Below are 20,016 nucleotides of genomic sequence, written 5' to 3' on the forward strand. Positions count from 1 at the left end.
GTTTGTGGGGTTCTGAATCGAAAACGCCGACATCTTGCTAATGGTCTGCAAACTTCCGCCAATTATGACTGACCTCCCAGACTCGGCCCCAGGAGGCTCGTATTATGCAGGGAGGCCGCCGTAATCTGGGATCAAAAAGGGGAAGGTGCGAACTCCTCTTTGTCTCTGCGTGGCTGCCGCGCCCCCCTCCCGGTGGGTGATAAACCCACTCTGGCGCCGGCCGTGCGCTGGGTGATTAATTTGCGAACAAACAAAAGGGGCCTGGTGGCCACCGCTTTCGGGTTAAACATTGGCCAGCGTGTTCCGAAGACTTGTGCTAGGCCTGGCGGCAGGGAGGACCCGCAGGGCTAGCGGGCCTCCGCCCTGGCTGAAGGCTCCAGCCGCGGGCCCTTTTTTTTTTTTTTTTTTTCCTCTCTCTGCAGATCCTCGACCTTCTCTCCCCTCGTGCCCAATAAAAGACACGGGGAATGCTGAATGCGCTGCCCCTTAAGGGCGGGAGAGGGGGCCCAAATACTGGATCGGGAAAGACATACGGAAATTCTGGTGTCCCCCAAACACACCCCAGCTTTTGCGAAAAGTGTTTTCACTTAGCTCTAGGCCTGGAATATATATAGTTCATACTTTTTAAAAACCTTTCCAGATCTGCAGCGTGAACCGCGTTTAAGGGGCAACAGTGGTGCTGTTTTGTGGGTGCCCGTAGGCGTGTGTTAAGGGCAGGGAGGAGGGGGGCAGAGGAATCTCAGCATAAAAGTTCTATGTGCAAAAATATAATGAAATAAATTAAAAAACAAAAACAAAACCATCAGCTATCCTCAACCCAAACCACGATGCCAGAAGCTAGCCTTTCCTGAGAAACGCCAAGCCTCCTCCGCTAGGATCCCACTATTCCCTTAGGCAGAGCCTGCTTCAAACTATAAAGGGGACAAACCGACCCTTTTGTGACCGAATGGTGTTTATCTGAAGTTTACAAAAAGGGGACGGGGGAGGGGGAAGGGATGGTGGGTAGGCGGAGTCGTTTACTTTGGCAAGTTTGCTGTAAATATTCTCTTCAGCATGTGTGAGGTCTGGAGAAGGGGCTATTACACGCTTATTCCCCCTTAAACTTTCACCCCCGTTTGCCGCCGAGCTTTTTTTCAGTCCGAGGTGTCGCTAATTTGGGAACTCAGTTGACACAAGGGCATCCGTGTTTCTTCTGGGGTCTGGGGCCTACTTGAGAAATTTCCTACAGGGGTCTGTCAATATACAAACTTTTCCTGGGGAGGAGCTTTCTGGCAGTCTGGCAGTTAAGAAATGGCTCTCATTTCAGTTAAGAAATCCCCGGGCATGTGAGATCCTCCGAGAGCGACTCTTTGAGATTGGCCAGCTCTCCGATATGGATGAGTTTTGAAACTAGGAGCCCACCTTCGGTCTCTCATCCTCGTTTGACTCGATTTTCCCAACTGGGGGCTTGACTCTCTTTACGCAGATGGGAAGGAGGCAGCTCCCTCTGGAGTGCCTGACTTGCTTTTCTAAGTTCCTCCCACACCCCCCCACCCCATAGCACTCATGGACTAGCCAAACCCTGTCTCCCATATGCAGTTCTGAACTCAGTGGAGAACCTCTGCGCTGACCCGGGAGACTTACTTTTTCTCCTGGAGACTCTCACTGTCCTCCCTCCCACCCCTCCAAGAGAAAAGAAAGAGAAGAAGAAGAAAACTTGCTTTAAGAGCTGAGTTCCTCCTAGGTGAGAAGGTGCTGATCTGTAGCTCTTTGAGACAGTGTTGGTTTCCAGGGGCAGGCACAGGTCCTCTTGGTTGGATCGGGCATGACACCCACCTTTTGTTTCTTTTTCTCTTTCTTTTCTCACTGCCTCCCTGGCTTCTTTTTATCTCCTCTCAGGAGCCCGTGGATGTAGGTCTGTGTCTTTCTAACTGTTTCCTTCTCCGTTCTCTGCTCTCCCTTGCACCTCTCCTTTTCTTAGTTTCTATTTCTCCTCCATGGCTGTCTCTACCTCCCAGCTTTTAATTTCACTTGTTCTCCTTTTTGGCTTTATTTACTCCATTCTTTCTCCTGATTTTCTCTATCTTTCTTGATCTTCTCTGAGTCCTCTCCTGTCTTTCTGACCTGGTGTGACTCCATTTCCTCCTCTCTCCCTCTCTCACCTTTTCCAGTAACCATGACAGGCTGGCGACCCCTCTCTGTGGGGTTCAAGCAAATACCTTCCCTCACTTCCTTGGCCAGGCAGATCAAATGTCTGAGAGATACAAAAGGGTGGGACCCATTTGTCGAGGCTTGAAGTTTCACCTTCTCCTCTAGACATCCTCAAAGACATACTTATCCCCAGAGTTGGTCCCCCATCCCTGCTCCCCACACTCTGATCTCTCTCACCATTCCAGGGCAGGAGCCCAGGGTCAGGGGCTGCACGTCAGACCCCAAAACCTGAGCTCCTAGCTTCTGTCTTGCCCCAGCAGCATTGGGTTTTCCTGTATCACACATTTCCCTGTCCTCTGACAGCCCTCTAAATTATTGATCAGGGCAACCCAGTGCAAGAGTCTGAAGCATGAGAGAGAGAGAGAGGATTGCCAAAGTTGTCTTGGCTTGGGGGAGCAGTAGTTTTTGTACAGAGGCTCACTTTGGCGCCAGTTGGTTTATGCTGTTCCTAGAGCATCATTGGTTATGCACTTAATCCATGCTCAGCATACCTCCTTTTAATGTAAATATGTTTTTGGCAGAGGCGACATGAAAAGATTTCACCCTCTGCATTATTCTTATTAGCACCCAGTTTTCATCAAAGCTGACTGCCCTGCACAATGGCAAATTTGTACATAGTCAGTGATTTAGATAAGTTGGAAGGGAAACGCAGGGAGAGAAGAATGAAGGAAGTGTGTGTGTCTGGGAAGGTGCCCTTTATACATCTGCTAAAGTTTTTTCCCTCTCTCTCAGGAAAAGGAACTAATTGTGGTTTCCTAATTTCAAGCCAATCCACATCTTCAATGCTCTCTTTGTGTGTGTGTTTTACCCAATTACTTAAAAAAAAGAAAGAAAGAAAGAAAGAAAGAAAAAGAAAAGGTAATGCAATGGACACTCCCTAATCCAGCAGAAATGAATTCAAAAGGAAGAGGTTGGGAATTTTTCCTCTCTTCTTATCTGACCTAGAATCACCAAGATACAGGCCAGTGCTGACTTTCACGCTAGGCATTTTTGACCACCCAATCAACACCTTTCTTTCTTCAACATCCTCTTTCCTGATTTTCAGTCAGGACAGGTAAGGGTATAAATAACCCCTCAGTGATTTGTGCCAGGAATTTGGCTTGTGGGGTTTTGGGGATAGGGAGGACAGAATACTTAAAAAGGATGGAGGGAACATATAACTATACACTCTCCAATCCCCATCGGCAAATTGAGGGTGACAATTGGACAGGAGACCTTACAACCATGGTTTCCTGCTATTTTATTCTTTCCATTATTATTGGTGGTGGCATTATATGCCAGGGGTGTGGGGGCAGTAGGGTCTCACCCTGTGGGAGGAGGTGGGGCAGATGGGACAGAGAGCTCCATAAATAAGAGGGCATGGCAAATTAAGTGGCTGCTACTGTCAGGAAGGTTGGACAGGCCAAAGAAAGATCAGCTCCTTCAAATCTGCTGAACTAACTGTCCTCTCCTAGCCACAGACACGTTTTCTCAATTTGAGCCCAATATCTATTACTATTTCCCTTACTGGGTTTCAATTAAAGTGAGTGAGAGTGGAGAGTGAATGCAGGAGATAAATGAAATGGAGCAATGGGCACAGAGGTTGTGCCCATCTTTGCCCCCTTTCTTGCTTCCATTTTCTCTTTGTATCCTCTGTTTCTTGCAGTCATCCAGCCTGCCTGTGTTCCCAAAGGTAATTTTTTCATGCCTCCCAAATCCAGTTAAGAGAAGGAAGGTATCCTCTGATACCCAGGGAAGCCCCCCAAGAGATGTAGGTGTCCCTGGGATCACCAAGGCTATGAGGAGGGATTTGCCTTCTCTGTCTGGGCACAGGGAGTATGTGAAGGGTTCCAGGTTTTACTGTCACACTGGAAACTTATAAAAACCCATTCTCCTTTGCACACCCCACTGGAAAATATAACTGTTCCTGCAGCTCTGCTTTTGTGATTCTAGGACACTGGGTGGTGGGGGTGAGGGTGCAATTTCCCCTGTTTCTATGAGACTGCCTGGCAGGTATGGGGAAAGGGAAACTTGCTGCCAAGGGCCGGATACAGGTCCCGGATTTAGGATCCTGACTCAGGCCTGGCCTGCCACTCAGCCACTGCCCTGCAGCCAGGCACTCTCTAGCCAAACTGGCTTCTAGCACATTTGGAACCAAGCACCAGCTCTTCCACCCTCTCGGCCTTCTGTGATCACTGACCCCGTACCAGAGCCACCCAGATAACTGGGCAGAGGAGTAACTGCACCTCTGAGTCAAGTCAATGTCAATCTTAATTGACTGACAATCTGGATTACCCCCCACCCCCCGCCCCCAATGTCAGTAAAAGACCCTAGAAGCCTCAATAATGAATGCAGCTCTATTTTAACTCGGGAAGTGAACCCTTCCCAACTGGATCATCCCTGCCTCCAAATAACGCACAACAAATCCTATATATTTGTAAATGTCCTAAATCTTGTAGAATACTCAGTACATTGGGGGCGGGGAGGGGGGGTCAAGACTGAAATCTCCGTTTTCTCTCTCTGAATCTGAGCCAGGGGCTTGGGTGGAGGTTTTGGCCTCTAAGATCCCAAAAGCCCTTAAACATTCCCAGCTTGGGTTTTGAACACAGGAGGGCTAGAGAAGTTTTTCTTTTCTTCCTTTTTTTTTGGTTTTTATTTATCCTTTAGAGGGAGGAGAGAAGGGGAGGCACATGCACATACATAAAAAGAGAATGTTTGGAGTTGTGAGTGTTTTTCCTAAAGAGTTGCTTTTGCCGGCGCCCAGGCCCCAAACTCATTTCATCTCCAAGCCAAATATTACAAGTCCTTCCAGCGGCCTTCCCAGATCTAGGAACCTGCCCTCACCTTCCCTCTGAGTCCTTTCCGCCTCTCCCTTGGGAAAGGAAAACTTCGGGCTCCAGGACAGAGTGGGAGCGAGCGACAGCCCAGGGCACCGCGTAAGGCCCACTCGCCAGGGGTGCCGCCTCCGGGGACTTCACCTACCTTCCCTCCCCTTTACCCCGGTTCCAAATACGGAAGCTGGACGTGTCTTGGTGCGGGTCCAGGCCTCGCCGAGCGCCGAACTGGAGAAGGGCACTTACTGCTTCGGATTACACTCGCTCGCCGGGGCGAGGTGCTCCGAGATTGCCCCAAACGGCGCAGCAGCCCTTGGCAGGAGGAAACGAGCCTCGGACCCGCTGGCCTTGCCCAGCGCTGGGTCGCGATACGATCCCGAAAGGCCAGCGAGCCGGCAAGCTGCGTGCACTGACTCCCCGCGCTAGTTACCTGCCTTCCCTCTCCAGCTACCGGGGCGGGGCCAGGCGGGCTTCCCGGGTGGGAACGAAGAAAGCGCGGCCGACCCAGTCCGCTGAGCGAATGTCTTTTCTCCCTGAGAACTAAACCCGAAATTGCAAGTGGCTTCTTCAGAGCAGGAATTCAGTTTGGAGCCTCTCAGCTACCCCCCAGTAGGTCCAACGTGTAGCTTTTTGCAGCCTAGATTCGTACAACCGCCTCCGACACAAACACAGCCTCTACGCTTGCAGTAGACAAATTGTGATTGCATGGTGAAGACCTTAGCTGGTGGGGGGGGGGGCGAGGCAGAAATTACCAAAAATGAAAGTAATATAGCACTTCTTTGACTCCCAAGGTGATGGGAAAGCAATTGCAAGGAGATGCTCCCCCCCACCCCGGGAGAAAATTAGAGGTGCAGAGAAGCAAGCTGAGCCGGAGAGGGAATCTTCCTAGGCGCAGCAGGGAGGGCGGGATGGAGGGAAGTTTCTCTTCTCCCACCCCCACCCTCCCTGTTCTCGCTGAGGTGTGTTTTTACATGTTTTCTTAGCAGCCTGTTCTTAAACAAGTCAGTCCTATGCTGCCATTTGAAGGAGTTTAGACGCCCCTTTTTCCTCCCCCCCCCATGCCACAAGCCAAACGTGCAGGGGGTCGGGGGACAGGAAGGGGGACGCTGACTCTCACTTCTGACTTAGAGAGTGTATTTGCTTTTGAAATGGCTCCTCTTGTCTTCAGACGGTAAAATATTAGTTCCCCACATGTTTGAGTCTGGTATTCTGGTACCTCAAGCATGGCTTGGGGTGGGGGTGGGGGCTGCTCTAATTACTTCTGAGTTGGGTGGGGGCAGGGTGGAGGGATACTGTCTTTTCAGCCTGGCCCTGCTGGGGTGCCGGCACATTATTAAACCCAGACGCTCAGTTCAGGAGTTGGGGCCATGCGGAAAAGATTTACAATTAAGCCAATTGGGGCTGAATACAGCCATCCGAAGTTTGCAGGTGTAAATAATGCACCGCTTTTTTTTTTTTTTTCCATCCAAGCAACTTCATTTCGCCACCCCCACCCCCTTTCCTATGACTACAGTCTTTCTGAGAAAAGGGGGGAGGAGGAAGGAGGGTTCAGCAGAGTTAGGAGGTTTCTATTAGACAAGTTAAAATATGATGTTGCGTTCACTTTTACATTCATGTATTAATGCATGTATAACTGTGGCAGGCGTCTCCAATTCATTTCTCCGTCTAGAATTCAAGAATTGTTGGAGTCGATGAAAGGCCTTTTGACTGTGGCTTATGATTTTTTTTAGGGAATGGGACAGATATCTAAATAACAGAGATATTGGAATTGAATTATTGTAAGTTGTAGAGATGGGTGGGGGAAGGATAAGGGGCAAAGGAAATTCCCTTTAGTTGGGATAACAGGAGATTGCCCTAGACTGAATCCAGAGGAAAGGTGGGCCTGGTTTTCTGGGGAGAGAAGAGCCACGACCCTTTCTAGAACTTCAGTTTAGATCTTCCTAACTTTTGGAGAGCTTGCTATATTCAATTGCATTATTTAAATTCAAGAGAATTTGCATGTATATGTCTAATATGTTTTATGTGGGCACAAGTGTGTACATTTAGATATTCCAAGTAGCCCAAAATATGAAATTAAATCTCAGATTAAAAAACGCAATGCAATCACACCCCATGGGCAGACTCCCATTTGATCAATATAGACAGTGAAATTTGTTTTGCAGCTACACAGTTACTCCTTTTTTCTCCAAGCAATAAAGTCTGTCTGTTACAAATTACCAGGGAATTGGAGAATATGCCCCCCCCCAAACTGTTCGGTGTTTTTAGTCTCGCAGTAACCCGCTCAATAATATATGTAATATGTGTGTACACAGGCACTTTTCCAAAAAATTAGCGATAACATTCCCGGTGTATGAAGAGTGGCAGTTTTCTCCCTCTGCGTTTAGGATTCAGTGCGTGCTAAAGAAACCCATCACCAGGAGGATCGATACCCACGGACACCCCTAAAGGAAGCTTTCCAGCCTTCCTGGATTGCGTGCAAGAGTAGGGAGTTGAGGCACCTGACTCCGACCAGGATAAGGTCGTAGGAAGGCAGGACTTACACACCGTTCGGGATGAAACCCCGCGGCCGCCACTGCAAAGTGTCCAGACAGCGGTGGCTTAAAAACTCGTTTGTTCTTTTCTTGTCGTTTTTCTCCTCCTTGTTTTATTCCGTCCAGTGCACATGTTGTGCATAAATAAGGGGTGGGGGGAGTGGATTGAACATTCTGTGAACCCGAATCAGTTTTAAGCCGTCTGAGGAGTATGTGGAAAGGGTAGGAGACCGAGGTGCCCTAATTTCGGGGGATGAAGTGGGGGAAGGGACTGCTTCCTGCTTGGAAACAAACCTGTGCGCCTTGCTTCTGGAAAGGCTCTGCGAGAAACTCTGGGGAAAGTGCCCTCGTCGTCTCGCCGCTGGATGGCGCTCGGGAGAGACGCGGAGAGCGGACGGTCTTCTTACGCGCACTTCTCCGGGCCTGAGCGAATCGCTGCGGACACGCGGGGTTAGGGCGAGGCCTCAGTTTTGAACCCTCGCAGGGGCTGTTCCAGATGCACCAGGAGGTGGAAGCTCTTCCTGGAGGCTGGGGCTGGAGAGGGAAAGAGGGGTCACACGGGTTGGGGTTCTTCCAGAGTTGGCCCAAGAAAAGCTGAGCAAGAACCCGGATGCGGGGGAAGAATTCTCTGGCGCTGATGCCTCATTTCTTCGGGTGCCGTCTATATCAGCTACTGTTTACCGGAGATGGGTGGGTGGGTGGGTGTGTGTGTGTGTGTGTGTGTGTGTGTGTGTGTGGCGGGGGGGGGAGCAGCACCGCCAGAGAGGCGCGCAGATGCGCAAAGGTATGCGGTTTGCGGAATCTCGCACCCTTATTTGCAAAGGCTGATTCGGTGCCGCCCTAGCGGACCACCGGGTGGAAATCTGAGTGGCTGGCTTCATCCAGGGACCAGTTTGAATTGTACCTGGAATTGGGAACACCAGGGCTGGTGTACACGCCAATCCCGTGGACATCTAGGATCCTTTAGGGACTGGGCACTGCGAATTGCTAGACCAACTCGGGCAGCCATCGGAAAGGGTCTCTGCCAAGGCATTTCGGATCTCAGGCTGTTTCGCAGCCAGAGGAGGAGCTGTGTACTACAATATCGGACGAATGAATTCATCCAACACTTACTGAGTGCTTGCTATGTATCAAGTATACTAGACTTTGTGGTCTTGTCAAAAGCTACTTAAAAAGCTGGGGGGGGGGAGACAACCATAACCAAACGAAGTCAACAGGCTACCTGGTGTGTGTTTGTGTGTGTGTGTGTGTGTGTGTGTGTACTATTTGGTTTCCCTCTATTTTGTAAGCTCTGAGAAGGATGGAACTTATTCTATCCCCAACTCCACCACAGCACTTGGTAATTGGTAGGTGCTCAAAAAATAATGGTTCAATATAGGAATGAAAGTCAAAGAAGAAAGGGAGAGGAGACTAAAAGGAATATTCTCCCTATGTTTGAAAAACAAACGACCGTTTCCAAAGTACGTTTTTTTTTTTAAAGAAAGTGTCAAACATTGCTACTCCCCCAAACGGATTCTGATCTGTAAAATGAGACAGTGAAAAGTAGACCTGTTCTAAAATGGTAATGGGAAGAGAAGTTCGGTATAATGGATAGAAAAATCCATTAGGTCATTCCACAAATATTTATGGAGAGATTTCTATGTGCCAGATAGTGTGCTAAGCGCTGGAGTCTCCAGGACCAACAGGAGAGTATCTCTGCCAGTTTCGTGTTTACTGTCCTGAGTTTTGTTCCCTGCGGTAAAAAATATGATTTCTAATTTGCACTCTGAATTGGTATGAATTATTCCCATTTTAAAGATGAGGAAAATCGAGGCCCAAGAAGGATGAGGTGGGGAGGGCTTAAAGTCAAGTTCTCAGTACTAGAAGACCGTACTCAACCCATCCCCAGCTTGCCAGTGCGCCTGAGAGAGTTCAGGTTGGACTGGTTTTCCCTCCTGGGAAGGGGCAACTAACCACTCTCCGCCCTGGAAACCCCGATGGCGCTACTGACCCGCGCAAGATCATCGCCGGCGCGGGACATAGGCGAGAGCCGATTCTTGCGCTCAAGACGCCACCAGGTCTGCTAGCCCCAGCTCCGAGCTTGGGGCGGTGATCGAGGATCTAACGTCTAGCCTCTCTCATCCATTTCTTCCTTTCAGCGTATCTCACCTTGCTGAGAAGTGGGCAGCACGGCCGCTCTTCAGAGATGTGGAAACTGCGGGGCACATAGGTGGGGAAACTCGCCCAAGTCGCATTGCTAAGAACCGACAGCAAAGAGGCCTCTAAAATCACTCCTCCCGCCAGGGATTTACGTTCTGGTTCAGACCCCTCCCTCCATTAGTACCCCAATGCCTAGCACAGTGTCTGGCACATACATGGGTTCATCGAATGTTTGTTGATTGACTGAATAAACTAATTCTTGTTTGCTTTTTGTTTAAAAAAAATAGAACACAACCTACAAATGAATCAATGATCGAATAAGGGGGAGTGGAATGATAAGCTCGTTTTCCCAACACGCTGCATGGGAGTGGGAATCGCTTTCTTCTAAATCCTGGGCTGGGGTCACCGGCATGTCCTCCCGCAGCGGCTGGGCCACTTCCCATTAGCTTTGCAAAGACGGCTGTGATTCCGTCTATATTTTTGTCCTCGACTTTGCGCAGATGATCGATGAAGGAGACAAGCCGGCTCACCGTGAGGTCAATGTAATCGATGCGGACCTCGCCAAGGGCTCCCCAAAGTGAGAAATCACCCACTCGGCTGCGTGCCCTGGGTTCCACCCAACAGGTCTGGGACTTTAGGGTTTTTAGCTCCTCGCGTTCGTAACCGAACTAAATGGAGGATGGGGTGAGGGAGGATGGGGTGGGTGGGCTGAGCTTTTGTGTACACAAGGCCTGGAGAGCGACCCCACCCCCACCCTAACCGCGGAGCGCTCTCCTTACCAAGGACTGATGGAATCTTCCAGGCTCGCTAATAGATTTCGTTCTTGACCAACCCAGCGGGCTTTGTAATCTGACAGCCCAGCGTTGTGCAGGCCGGTCCATTCTCTTTAGACTTGGGCTTCTCATCTACGAAATGGGTTTGTTATTAAATGAGAATTATTAGAGAACATTGTGAAATAATCACAAGGATGATAATGTCCAAAGACCTTTCCATACATCAGCTCGTTAAATACAGCAATCCAAAGAGGCGGGCTCCTTCTCAGTGATCTCCACTTTCCGGTTGAGGAAACTGAATCACACTAAGAGGTACAAAGAGGGGCCCCAGATCGCACAGCTAGTTAGTTATGAATGGAGCAGGGATTCAGCCTCGGGCTTGTATAACTCAGAGTCTGGCTTTTAAAGACAAGGCACTAGGTGCCAGGCACACACAGTGGGCGTACAGAAGCGATCTCCTTCATTTCTTTACCCTTTAGTGGGAGCGATTCCATTCAACCTTTCCTAGGCATGTCTGGAAACTGCTTTTGTCCTTGGATCCCTTCCCCAGCCAAGTACAATTGGGGCGGGGGTGGGTGGGTGTCGGAGGGAGTCTGACAAAACCTTATTAAACTCTGGAAATCCAAAATTTTCAAGATTTTTTTTTTTTCCACAAAGGAAGGAAGGAGAAGTGTGTGTGTGTGTGTGTGTGTGTGTGTAGAATCAATATGGTCCAGACAGCCCTTTACGAAGGGGCTCCAGGCGGGCGCCTTGGCCTCTCGGCCGCCCCCCACCCCCACCTCGCCTTCCCCAGCGGATTAATTGGGCCCTGAAAGAAGGGGCGACGTGGCTTCCAGTTAATTAGTCAAGAAATGAATCAAGCTCCAGCGGCCTGGCAATGGCCCCTGGGGCGCGGGTTTTGTGCAAGCCAAATTGGTCAGTGAGGCGCTCCTGGTAGGATTGGGGGGACGCGGCGGGAAAAGCAGCCTGCGCGCCCGGGCAGTGCAGTGCCCGGCGTCCTGCGCTCCGCGTCCTGCGCCACGAGCCTGTCCGCGCGCTTCCGCCGGCTCTAGCTTTCGTCATCTCTTTCCCTTTGTCTGTCTCTCTCCATTCGCTTCTCCCTTCCCTCTTTCTGTCTCGACCTCCCTCCCTCCGCCCCTCCCCAGTTCTGTCGTGCTCTTTGAACTTTGGCCCGGCTTCCTACCTGCCCGCGCCCCATTTCCCCACCCCCGGTCGCGACCGTCTCCAAATCCTCCGCTGAGAACGCCGCTCTCCCTACACCTCTGGCTACAGCATGGAAGGATCTGGGGGGGGGGGTGGTTTGGAGACGGCGCTGGGGATGTCGGGAGTCCCTGACTTGGGAAGACAGGGTGGAAACTTGGCTTTGAGCCTGGAGACCTTCTGGTCACCTTGGTCGCGAGATCCTGACAGCAGTTAGAGGAACCCTATGAGTTCATGAAGGGCTGTGAAAGCGCATGGGAACCGGTGACCTGTGTCCTCACGCCATAGGGACTTAGATTAGAAGTAACAAACCTTTACCACATGAGCAATTATTGGGCCACTTCTGTGTGCATGTCTTAGCCTTATATACATCCTCAAGCACCATCTGCAGTCACTGCGCGTCAGCCCAGATCCTGGAGTTTTTGCCAAAAGCAGCTCTATTAGCCTGAAGGGAAGAGAGACACAAATCGCCACTTATTTCAAAGCCACGTGCTGGCTGCTCTCCCGGGCACTAAAGGGACGGAGTTCGAAGATCAGGGAAGTAGAAAGATATTGTTGGAGTATCTCCTTGCAAAGGGAGGCGAGGCTAAAGTATCACCTTCTAGCGGTACATTTGGTGCTCACCGTTGGCTCCGCGAGGGTCGCAAGGGACCAGGTGTCCTCCCAGGTTGGCCTGGAGCCAAGTGCTTATGGGCAGGACGAGAATGGTCGGAATCTTTCTCTGTCTATCCGTCTCTCTTTCTATCTCTGTCTCTGCTTGGGTCACGTTCTCTTTCCCTCCCATGCCTCCTCCTGTCTCTCTCTTCCTGAATGCACACGGAATCCAGACTTGTAAATTGAGGCCAGAACCAACTCCCCTTTTCTTCTAATTATCCGGGTAGCTGTCCCACGCCTGGCGGCTGGAGGCTTAGTAGACTCCCATCGGCCTCCAACTGCCAGGATCCGAGGTGTAGAAGCAAACCCGAGCGATTCCACGTCCTCCCTGCCCTGCCTACCGCCCGCCCCTCCGCAAGACTTATCCAAGAAGAGACTCCAGCTGATGATTCGAGAATGCATGCATTTTAAGCTGCTGCTCGGAACCGCGTTTTTCCTTCTTTTCCTTGCCGGCTTGAACGACTTTGGCTGCGCTCAAGGCCTGGAGGTGCCTGCGCCGCGCTTGGCTTCGGTTCCCGCCGCTCGCGGGAGGCCCGGGACTGCGGTTTCCGCTTGCCACATCCCTGCCCAGCGCGCGCTAGGGCTTGGCGCACCTCCTGCACGCGCTTAGAGCCAACTGCTTTGGGACTCAGTTTCCCGGCTCCTTTCGGACAAAACTGTTGGAGAGGAGAGGGTGGAGAATGGATTGACTGCTGGTGGCACCGTAGTTGTTATATGTGGAGTGGGAGTGGGTGGAGGCGAGACTAGAACCCAGACTGCCTGCCTTCCAAAGCCCTGTGCGTCCCAGCTCAGCCTTCTCAACATATTTTTACCCACTTCCATCTGCAGGTGAGGAGATGAAACAGCCTAGTGCATCTTCAGCTGGCAGTGTGTGTGCCCGGCTGCATGTGTAGGCAGTGCCAGGTCAGGAGGTGCACACTCATAGGGTTGCCCAGGGCCCTGTCCTTGTGTGGTTGCCTCCTCCATTGTAATTTCTGTTGGAATTGGTGCATTTGCACATCCCAACTGAGCGTTAGCCAGCCAAATATTTGCACACCTCCCTCTGAGCATTTGGAACTTTAGGAGAGAGTCCCGGAGCCTTGGATGAGTCCATTAATCCCTGTAAGCCTCAGTTGCTTCCTCTGAAAAAATGGGGGCTAACAGGACCTGCCACACAGGGCTGCTGCAAAAAGTAAATGAGATCATCTGTGCACACATCACTCACACCTGGTGCATAGTAAGTGCTCATGAAACGTTAGCTGTTTGGGCAGGTTAACCTCTCCGTGCCTCAGTTTCTTCATTTTTTTAAATGGGATTACGTAAATATATATATTCTTAGAAAACTACCTGGCAAATATTAAGCCTTCTCTCTACTATTATCACTTTCTTGCCCAGTTCTGCTTCCAGCATTACCTGCCCTCTTCTGAAGTGATCCTACAGAAAAATTCTTCCGCAAGTCTCCCACTCAAGGGCCCCTAGGGCTCCTGTGGGCCCCTATCCCCAATCCCAGGATCTCAAAGCTTCAAGGGAACCTAGAGACAAAGTGCTTCCTTTTTCCCACTGCATTGGAGTTAGGGTCCCAGCTGAGCTTAGAACCCAGGGGTCCTGACTTCAAATCCAATGTGTTTCTACCACTCCCACTCTGAGGTTGAGGAAAAGATCTTCTCTGCTCTGCTAAAGAAAAAGTGGTGCGGAGAATGAGGGCATCTTGCTGGGTGCTTGGACTCTCCCCTGGGTGGAGCCCTCAGCTGTGCTGGGCCCTGCACGAGAGGAGGAGGCTGCACGTGACTGGGGCTGGAAGGGATATCTGGCACCCCAGCCTCAGTGGCCTCCACAGCCTCCTGGCTCTCAGTCTGGCTCTGTGTGGCCAACACCCCCACTCCCGCCTGCAAGCGGCAGCTGCCCAACTCCTAGTCAGCAGCAGGAGCCCTATACCCCCTCTCTAGTCCTTGGCAGGAGGGGGGAAGCAAGGACTGCCCATTCCCAGGGGAAGATGGAGAGAGAGAAGGAGGGAGGGAGGGAGATGACACTTAGGGAGGAGAAAGCAGTGGGATAAAAACAGACAGACCCTGAATGATGGGCAGAGAGACATATATCTGGGGAGACTGGGAGAGGCCTGGAGGGGAGAATGGATGAATTAGAGAGACAGAGAGAGAGAGAAAATTGCAGAGGGGGTGGGTATGGGTAGAGGGTGAAAGGACAAAAACAAAGCAAAAGCAGAGAGTGAGACAGGGAGTTGTAGACAGCCAGATGCAAGAGATAAAGAAAGAGAGAAGAAACTAGAAAAAGAAGAAGGAGGAGGAGGAGTTGGAGAAGAGGGTAAAAAGTGGAAATAAGAAAGGACCGTGGAACGAGGATGGCTTGAAGGAGACAAAAGAAAGATGAGGAAATGGGCACCCAGGGAGACCTGGAGCATCTCAGCTGCACCCCAGGGGCCTGCCTCCTCATGTTTTACTTAACATGCATATAAGATTATCTAGCACAGTATAAATGCCTCCATTAAATCATGATTGAGCTACTCAAACCAACCAATTCCCGAAGTAGCCTCCAGCCCTCAGGGAATATGGTTTTCAAAACCATATAAAGCATCAGATACAGCAACTTAGGAGATAAGTTATCATTCATTAGGGGTTTCCAGGGGGGCCCCCTGACAAGGCCTTTGGGGTGGGGAGAGGGGGGCGCGTGTGGCCAGGCACTTGCAGCTCAGTGTATTTCTGGCTTTGCCAATGGCCTCCCAGAGAAGGCTCCCTTCTCCCCAGCGCCCAGCCACTCAAATCCACAAGGGAAGCCCAGCTGGTAGGGTCTGGTGGGACAAGAGAAACAGGATGCCCCTGAGTCCTCTGGATTCCCAGAATGCATTTGGCCAGATGGATAGGGGTTGCACAATTTCCTAGGCGTTCCTTGTGGAGAATGAGGGGTTGGGGAGTGGGGAGACGGGAGAGACGAGGAGGTTGATTGGAGATCAGAGCGGGGCCTGGTGAAGGTGCAGCTCCCCCTTCCCGGACTCATGGCTCCAGCTAGTTCAAACAGTCCACAGTCACCCTCCCTCCGCCCCACACCACCACCCCCGCCCCCGCCCCCGCCACCTCCCAGGCTGCTGAGAAAGGTATTTTAAAAGAGACATTTTAATGGTAGCAAATAAAAGGATCTCTTTTCGTTTTCTTTTCTTTCCTTTTTTTTTTCCTTTTTCCTTTTCCTTTTCTTTTCTTTTTTGGTTGCAAAAGCCTGTGTTTGCTTTGCTTTAACAAACAGCTGATAGAGTTTGCTTTACAAGAGCACTAAAAATGTGGTACCCACAGGGCAGGCTGCGAGTTCGCAGTGAGCATGTCCGGCTCCATGAATGGGTGTGTGTTTAGGCCTCCAGAGCGGGCTGGTGGTAATAAATGGGCCCTGCTTCAGGTGCAGAAAGCCGGGTGGGGGCTGGGTGGGGTGTGAGCCAGGAGGAATGCTTGGACAGATTTACACCTGTCCCTACAGATGCCATTGACAACACTTACAGCCTCCAGAAATGACCCTTGGTGCCGACTTGTCTGGAAGCCATCAGGGTGAGTTTTGAAGCAGGAATCTTCAAGTGGACCAGAGGGTGAGCGCTTTGCTCACCCCACCCCCACAGCCCAACCCCTGGCCGCCCCCCAGGACTGCCCAGAGAAGCACCGGCTTCCTCCCTCCCCCTCCGCCCCCAACACTTCCCTCTCCGTTTCCTCTGCAAGAGGGTTCATCGTTGCCACCCGACCCTCTCCCCAGGAGCTGGGCCTGGCCCCAGGAGTCTGTGCGGGGTCGGGACCCCCACCCTCCGGCCGGTTTCTGCCCCCTGCCACTGGCCCCGCTCCACCCCGCTGGCCAGGCAGTTGAGTGACTGATACTATCCAGACGCCTCTGGAATCTCACTTCCAGTCCTCCCAGTCTGGCTGCCTGGTCTGCAGAGGTGGGAGGGGAGTGGGGGCAGGCATTCTGCCCTGAAACTTGTTGCCACCTCTCAGAGGCTGATGAAAGCCCCACTCAGCTGGGCCCTTCAAGACTGGGGACCCTGGAGCCAGGGCACTCAAAAGGGATGTTTGACACCCATGCTGGGAACTTTGAGTCCCTGACTCTTTCCCCTGCATCTCACAGAAGTCTAGGAGGGTGCAGAAGGGGTAGACTGCAGGCTGCCAGTTGCTAGAGAAGCCGCGGGCAAGGGCCAAGCACTTTGCCTGGGAATTAGCACACCCTGGGCAAAGGTCAGGGCCTCGATTGCCTTCTTTGTAAAATGGGAGGGATTTGCATGTCTCCTGTCCCATGTAGATGACGCTCCCATCCTATATCTTGCTATCACCTTCATAATTAATTCCTTAAGATGAATTTCAATAACCAACACACTTTTTGAAAACACTTATTTTGTTGAAAATGAAAACTTTACAGCTACGGTAAATGGAACACCTGTCTTGCTTCCCAGAAATAAAAGGAACCTGTAAAATGTTAAGCGATGAAAACAAAGCGCAGTTGTATGGCTGGGAGCCTGAGGTCCATTCTCTCTTTGATAATGTGGATGGAGGTCAGCAACTGTTCGAAAGGGATTCAAGACATGTAAGCACTAAACTGAGACTGAAGAAAAATTGAAAGGGGAATAATTTTCTTTGTTGGATTCAATGCCATATAAAATAAGGCTCACCTCCCACCCTCATACCCCAATGTCATTTTGGGGAGCACAGGCCATGTGTTTTTCTAAAGCCTTTTCAGCAGGGCTATAGTAAGACCAAGGATTGGGTGTTCAGAATTAGGCTTTCTAGAGTCTGCTACTCTCTTAGTCTTAGAATCCTGGCTTGAGCCTTCTGCTGCATTCTCTCCTATCACCCAGGCAGAGATTCATCACCTCTTTGCTTCCATGGAAACAGACCCCATGGTCCATGGGCCACAATAGTCTTGGGAAGCCTATGGATAGACACCGCCCCAGAATAATCTTTTTGAAAGACATAGGATTCTACTTTTAAATAAAAGTGATATTAAAAATGTAAAAGAAACCCACATTTGAGGTATAGTAACAAATGCCTCTTTACTAGTGCATTAAATAATGTCTCGTGGTGGCTCTAATTATTGTAATTTTGAAGTTGTGATGAGCATAAACAGTATTTCAGGATCTTTTCCTGTAATACGACAGGAAAAGATCTGTGATTTTTATTGGTGACCAAGCCACAGCCACTGCTAATCCTCCTGTGGTTTGTTGCCTACATCCACAATGAATGGGAACACTGATTTCACTATGAGTTTAAAGAAAATAGAAGATATGATTTTGTTTCCATCCAAGTTCACAGACTCCTGAGCTCTATCCATGGATTGCACAACCCCCATAAGGGTCTGTTGGAGGGCACTTAGGGTGGAACCCCTGAGTCACAGAGGGACTGAATTGGTCTCTAGATCCCTGCAGGGACCCAGGAAGATTCTCCTGGGAAACAGGCACAGCTCTGGAAGCTGGTGCAACCTGCTGATATACTGAGTCCACACAGATGGGTTTCGTGGAAGAGGGAAGCTGTTCACTAGGCAACATTTCAAGGCATGTTTCCCAATGGGTCCAGGAGGGAATGAGGTCTGGCTCAGGCCTGTCTTGGCTCAGAAAGGGGCTTGGGGAGTGAGGTTTCTTCTAAAAATGTCTCTAACACTGTCCATGCCAACATACCCACACTCCACCTCTGGGGTGAAATTCTGGGCAGCTTTGGCAGATCCCATTTCCCCATCTCCCTATCCCTATCCTGCTCTAAACACTTGCAGCTCCTTTGCCCCAAAGGATGTAAGGGCAAATTTTACCTTAGTGTTGGGTAACCCTTCAGGAAGATTAAGTCAAGGGCTGATGTGGTTTCTGCCTTTTTAGAACACTTAATCAAAAAGCCTTTGCACCCAGAAGGGAAGCTGTAAATGGCCCTAGGACAATAGTACTCACTTTCCCTGATGAGGTACAGCTCAAAGAACTCTGAGCCCCTGGGACCATCATTTGGAGGCTGATTTAAGAGATAGCTAGAAATAAGAAAGCTGGAACTGTCAGAACACCCAGAGGTAAGTTGGGTGTAGCTTAAAGTTGGATTCTGGGGCCCCACCAAAATGAGAACAAAAACATTTATGTACCATTTATAGGTCTTTGTGCAAGACCTATGCCATGTTCTCTGCTTGCATTATCTAAAGGCACTGATACCAGCCCAATACCAGCCCAATATTTCATTCATTCAAGAAATATCTATTGAGCACCTGCTGGTTCACCCAGGATACTGCAAGTAACCGAATGCATAAAAAGCCCTCTGCTGAAGGAGCTTACCCTCTACTTGGGTATAGAAATATGAGAAACAAAATAAACAGGTAAAATATATCTTTGATGATGGGTGATATGGGAAAAATAAAGTAGGAATGGGAGAAAGGGAATGTGGGGTGGTGGGATGGGGTCACTGAGAAGGTGACATTCAGCCAAGACCTGAGGGAGGTAGGGGGAGGGTGATGTTGTTGTCTGGGGGAAGCTTGGGGAGGGCAAGAGACCCAGCTTTTACTGATTACCTGCTATACATTGAACTCTGAGCTAAGTGCTCTCTATCCTTTGTCTTAATTTCCCACAATACTAAAAGTTAGTTATTATTTTCTCCTCTCTTTAATCATTCAGGAGGGTGAGGCTCAGCGAGGTTAAGTGACTTGTCCAAGGTCACCCAGATGGTCTAAGGCAGAGTTAAAATTTGAATCCAGGACTCAATTTCTCTTTCTTCCACAGCAGGCTGCCTCTGACACTCCCCTGGGAAGAGAGAAGAAGGGAAGAGAAAGAAAGGTAATGGAGGAGTGACAGAAAAAGAGGAATGAGTAATATAGTGAGGCCCAGAAGGGAAAAGTAATTGTCCAAGGTCACAAAGAAAAAAAAAACAATCAAAATGGCTAGATGTCTTAGCTCAGGGCTCACCCCACTCTACTTGGAAGTTTTCTTGTCTTGACACCATATGACAGGTCACTTTGGTTCTCTGGGTCTTTCCTTATCTATAAAATGGGGGCCTTTCCTTATCTGTAAAATGGGGCTAATTATAACAATCTCCTACAATTGCTGAACAGGAAGGACAAGATCACTTTTGAGAAAGCATTTATCCCAATGAGTGGCAAAGAGTAGATGCCCAATAGATTTTAGATGTCTCCATTCCTTCTTGGCCAACCTATTCTTGCAGCATTTGGCCAGGAATAAGAATGAAGTATCTGGTGAATTTTGAGGTCTACACCAACGATATCCAAACTTTTTGCAATGAAAGATGTTGAACTTAAAAAAGTAGAGAGAACAGTATATGACCTCCCATGTAACCATCACCCAGCTTCAACAATTATCAACTTATGGCCACTCTTGTTTCATCTACACCCCAGTGACTTGTTTTAATGCAAATCCATACACCATACAATTTCATCTCTGAATACTTCTGTGTGTATCTCTAAAAGATGAGAACTATTTAAAAAAAGCAACACAATATTATTATCACACACAACACCAAAAGACAACTGCATAATATTTTAAAATATCCTGTTAATACTCAAATTTCCTTCATTGTCTCAATTATCATTATTTTATTACAGACAAGGCCTATACGTTGTGTTTAATTATTATATCTCTTATATCCAACTCCCTCTTTTTTTTTCTCCTTGAAATATTTGTAAGTTTAAAGGGGAAATTTCAGGTTGCATGTATGTCACTAGAATAAAAATCTAAAAAACTGTCCATGGAACTATACAGCAGACAGTGAACCCTAAGTTAAA

General features: G+C 49.6%; 1 long non-coding RNA gene across 1 annotated transcript in view; it reads left to right on the forward strand.

Annotated features, from left to right (window-relative positions):
- The window catches only part of LOC119519248, a 43,257-nt gene that overhangs the window by 1,452 nt on the left and 21,789 nt on the right, over positions 1-20,016 (forward strand). Inside the window, exons 2-3 of the long non-coding RNA XR_005213994.1 lie at positions 15,757-15,824; positions 19,001-19,054. This is a non-coding gene — a long non-coding RNA (uncharacterized LOC119519248). The remainder of the gene's footprint in view (positions 1-15,756; positions 15,825-19,000; positions 19,055-20,016) is intronic.

The sequence above is a fragment of the Choloepus didactylus genome, chromosome 23, assembly GCF_015220235.1.
Source record: "Choloepus didactylus isolate mChoDid1 chromosome 23, mChoDid1.pri, whole genome shotgun sequence".
In the NCBI taxonomy this organism is placed as follows: Eukaryota; Metazoa; Chordata; class Mammalia; order Pilosa; family Megalonychidae; genus Choloepus; species Choloepus didactylus.